This window comes from Pinus tabuliformis, chromosome 4_1, assembly GCF_031772625.1.
Source record: "Pinus tabuliformis cultivar Carrire ecotype Pingquan chromosome 4_1, CPIR1, whole genome shotgun sequence".
NCBI lineage: Eukaryota > Viridiplantae > Streptophyta > Pinopsida > Pinales > Pinaceae > Pinus > Pinus tabuliformis.
Genome location: NC_142303.1, coordinates 671,523,074 through 671,528,498, shown reverse-complemented (window position 1 = coordinate 671,528,498; position 5,425 = coordinate 671,523,074).

Sequence of the window (5,425 nt, the reverse complement as noted above, 5' to 3'; positions counted from 1 at the left end):
GATTTGTCACTTGATCTCTTCATTTTCTATAATGGAGCGGCAATATATCAGCCCGTTGGGTAGAGGTGCTTTGGGAGTCAAATCAATCAAATGTTTGATCGGACAATGCAAGGGTACCACTGTGGTTGAGGAGAAGATGTCCCTGTATTCTTCCACAACCGTATCCACCTGCTTCTATTTCTTGTAAGAACCCTTCCCGACAGCCACGGATGTGGTTACAACCTTCCCCTTACTTTGACAGTGAATAAGAAACGAAACAAATTTCCTAGTCTGGGAGATGACCTTACTGCATTGCTTGGCAGAGATCAAGGAGATGGTGGTAGGTTGAGCTACCTCCGGTATCCTGTATAACTTACTACCCAAAGAAATAATAACAGAGCGAGTTCTAGACTTATATACAAAATGTTCCTTCCATAAGTATGGTTCTCCTAATAAGACATAACAAACTTAAAGAGGAGAAGTATCATAAAATGCCTCATCCGTGAAGGTCTTGATGTTGTAGGGAAGGCAGCACTACTCACTGACGCATCGATCTCGTCCTTGGTGAAGCCACCTGATGGTGTATGTTTGTGGATGTGATGTAGTGGATAGGTCCAAATGCTTCATGACCTCTACTGAAATGAGGTTCTTTTGGATCCCATTGTCAACAGTGAACTGCAGTGCAGAATCCTTCACCCACATTTGTGAGTGGAATAGACATTCCCCCTCTTATGTATCTTTAGGCTCGATCTTCTGGATTTTCATGGAGGCCATAGTTCCGCTCGGCTCCACATTAATGATTTTCTTCCCTTTTTCATTCCCCTTGTCAGGTTCTCACTCATAATCAGAACATGCATCTGACTCTAAATTCTTCAGCTCGGCCACTAGTGACTATTTGGCTTGACACTCACTTGTGTTGTGAGTGGAGCTCGTATGGAACTCATACCACTTTCCCATGTCCTTCTTTGTCTTTGTGGTGTTGTTCTTTCCTTGCGGCTTCTGTGGGTTATCCTGGGTCACCCCGCCTTGGTTTTTCCCTTTGTTCTCTAGTTTGGGGATGCCATTCCCTTATTTTGGATTCACAGATCCAAAGTCTCGATTTTTCTATTTAAACATCTGCTCAATCTTGACAATGTACCATATTTCATGGTGAGCGAGAACATGTCTAGGAACTCCATCTCATCTGGGATGTACTTCTGTAGGAAGTCGCGGTACTTGAGTACCAAAGATTTCTCAGAATCCTTGATACCCAACTTCGTCCAAAGGGTATGGAAAACATTGGTAAACTCTAGCACGTCCTAGTCTCATTCCTGCCGCAGTGTGGTCCACTTTATGTATTTTTCCTCATAGCTTCTGACAGGGTAGTACTTCTCCTTGATGGCATCCCAGAACAAATTCACAGTTGGTGCAGATGAAAATATTGAGGCCATATTTTCATATTTCTTCTCACAGTAGGTTTCCTACCAGCCCTTAACATGACGAGTGACTTTGAGAGGTGCAAAAGTAATATTTTCCTGGCTAGAAAAATCATGAACAAAACAATATCATTCTAGCAGATTTAACCATTTATCTATGTCGTCTGCATCTATTTTACCTTCAAATATGGGGATGTCAAATTTAACTTGTACCTTAAAGGGTCAGGCATTCCAGAGTAGCTATCAGAAGTAAATGCATCTCCTTTGGGTAGCCACTGAAGGATCTGAGAAATTTGTCCATCATCGCATTCCTTTGTTGCTCAAGGGCTTCTTCGAGTGAGATTTTGAAAGGATCTCCTTCCCCTTTATCTTTCCTCTCTTCCGCCATGGCAGGCCGTTGGCATTTACGAGGTTAGTATTGCAAAGGTTCAGCTGGTTTGAGCCCTAACTCCTAATATCCCAAGCTCATTGGGGACATGCAAATAATAACATAGAAAGAGAAGATCGCTTTGATGCCACTGATTCAAACTTAAACAAGAATGCAAAAAATTATAGATATAAACATAAACAAAAAGATGTAGTAGAGATAATGCTTCATTTCATTAATATCAAGTATTGAAATATGGTTACAGACATAATGGAAACAAGACTAGCTCGGGTGATGGTAGCTTATCTCTAAGAAGAAATGTGGCAGCTAAATGCCTCTCAACTGTGATACAATGAGGCTCAAGGGCCTATTTATTATTGAAAAACATGATAAAACCCTAAACAACAAAAAAACTAACCCCAAGAGATGTGAGACAAGATTTTGTGGGTCCTGTTGGGGTTAGTTATGCAGCCAACTTCCCCGGGTCCAAACCTGGTCATATCATCTTTGTTTGGCATGTATGATACCTTGTTTGAAAGGTCTTTCAAAATACTATAGAATTTATTGCAGACCCTTCTTATGGATATGGGTCTACATTAGAAAATAGTAAATTCTGAAATAAACAAGGAAACAAATGAAACCGGTTGTAGTTCTAGGTGGAATAGGTGGGTGGCCACCAATATCCACCTAAATAAGCAATAATCACTACCCTAGATACCACCATATACCATAGCATATGCCTCTTTTACTACTTCTAACATCTAAGGATAGATGTTATATGTGTCGTGCTGAATGGTATGACTGCTCTAAAACAAAATGACGAAATGCAAGCCAATATGCAACTTTGTGATGCAGGAAAGTGTTCCCTCTCCAGATAGAGGCAACCCCTTTAGCCCTAGAGTGGGTCTAGTCACAAATAAGGACACATCAACAATAGTTTTCCTTAAACAGTCATAGTTGGAGGCCTACCTCAATCGGTGGTCACTGGAGTTCCGTTGTGCTGCTCCAGCATCCGCTTCCTTCTCCTAATGAGTAATCAACCTGAAACAATGCAAAGGAAATACAACAAAGCATGTAACCGGAACAACAATGATCTATTTACTCACAAAGTCAAGAAGTCATGAGCTATCAAGTACATTACATATAAGACGTAGGAAAACATCATTGATTGCATTAATCATGAAATAAGAGTAAGCTTACAACCAAAGTCTTGACGTCACAAGCCTTCTCAGAGGGATCTAGCCAGCATGTTCCTCAAGCATTCACTCTTGAATATGGATCTCCCAACATACAAGTCTCTCTCACTCACAGGTTTTACACAAGATTAAGGGCACTTCACAACCTTCCTCAAGCTATCAACAATCCCACACTTGTCACACTCACACCAGCTATATAGCAAACTCACAAATACTAACAACACTATCAACAACCATTTCAAAGACTAAGAACTCCCAACTAGTAGCACATAGCAATGGTGAGAGTTTAAATAGGAGAAGGAGTCCCCATGAAAGGTGGGAGAGTGAGCTTATCTCCAAGGAAGGTAGCACAAATGATGGAACATCCACGCCAGAGAAAGGAGGGCGACATAAACTATGCCAACAACCAGGTCTGGAAGTCATCTGGAAGGCTGACTGTTGGAACAAATTCACCCAATCTAGATCATCGCTGGCACATAAATGGCCCTCCATGCTGACATCGCTATTGAATAACGCAGCTAGTCAGATCATCGCTCAGGATTACAGGCGAGAGTCACGCTGGCACATAAAATCCGACCATCGTGGGAATCAGGTGTACTTCTGTGATGGCAGTGCTTCTGGACTGTTTTGGAGCACCCTTCAGCACATTTATCTAGCCAATAGACGTGATGAGGCAGAAACCTTTGGAAAAGTGGGCCATTTGGCAACATCAGAGAGCATTTGTCTAACATGAGCATGTACAACTTTGGACACATGACACAGTAGGAAGACTGGAGTGAAGACAGTGACAAATTACTGTGCAATAGATGCCCCCTAAAGTATGAAGCCCGAGAGAGAGGGAGGGGTGAAATGCTTTATGAAACTGACTGAACTAGAACACCATCTGGAAGAACCTGCACACAAGTACAACTGATATCTTTGATGATGAATTACATGTAGTCTAGGCATGGGTGTAGCCATCCAAAAGACAAACGAAATAGGTCTGTGGTATGAACGCAGCCATCCAGCTAATGAGACCATGATGATAATAAAGGTATGGTTGCAGCCATCCATGAAGACTCAGGTATGGTCGCAGCCATCCATCAATGAGTCATGTAATCATAAAACCAATCCACATAGCCCGAACACGTGTAATCTGAGTTCCGGGTCTTGAATCCATCCGATCATAGTACAAATTCTAACATGCGAATAGACGTGCTGAGGTCGAGCATGATAGAACATAGCTTGATTACCGGTCAATGATGAAAACTGTTAACGAGTGTGAGAGAAACCACCAATAATGGCAATGGCTCTCAAGGTACTGTCTAGCACAATTCAAGAAGTGTGAAGAAGGAGCTGAAGTCGAACAATTGTGGAATCCGCCAATTGACGACCAATGATGAAAGTCAACTGTCAGGTGTGAAGAACTTGCCATTGAGGCATGCAAGCTCTAAGGTACCAAAGGGGGATCTCTAGATCAATCTCCTGGATAATGAGCTGACATCGACAGGAGACGACCCATCGTAGGAGGGCCATAATGTTTCCCCCATCAACGACACGAGATACGGAACAAGAGGTAGATGGCGAAACAAAGTATTAGAGGAGAAGGTGAGGGTGTAAACTACAGAAGGATTATACTCTTAAACATGTCGGCGACATGACTCCAGAGGGTGGCAACATTCAGATACCAAGGGATCAGAGGCACAATGGAGACAGCATGAATCAGATGGAATGAGGCTAAATGACAACCCAAACCCGCGGAAGGCCAAATGACGATGTATGGATGTCCCAACCCGACAAGAAGAAAAAGTGTCGGTGTTCAAGAGTGACTAGCCGCCATAGAAAATCAATGATAAACCTGTTATTGAATCCAACCTAGTAACAGTTTAATGAGCCCTAGGGAGGAGAAACTCGAGTCTCGTCATGGTGACGAGTCCAATGTCGTCAGGGTTTAACGAGTCCGACATAAGTAAAACTTAGAGTATTTTTCATGTTTAGAGAGTTTGAAAAAGACATTGAAAAGAAAACTCCAGGGGGTTCCTTTTTCATAAATTTGTGTCTCTCGAGCCCGAAAAAGTATAAAACGATACTCGAAAGAACCGCCCAACCATTACGATCGAGGAGTACTTTTCATAACTAGTGACTTCGACCTGAAAAAGTAGAAAAGCGGTCAGAATCACGTCATTTCAGAACCAATAACGAGCATGAAACAATAAAGGCCTAGAAATATTTTGTGTTTACACGGTCGTAAAAGAGCTTAAAGTCGACCACCTCTTATTTCTTTTAACAAGTCAAGAGGGAAAACTTGGCAATCTTTTTGTCTTTAAATGGTCGGAAAAGAGCTAAAAGTAGACCTCCATTTTTATTTTCTTTAACGAGTCAAAAAGGGAAAAAATACTGGGCAATATTTTCATATTTTTCAAGTCCGAAAAGGGCTTAAAGGTGACTCGTCCTAGAGGAACGAGTGGTATAAAGGGTAGCAACTAGTT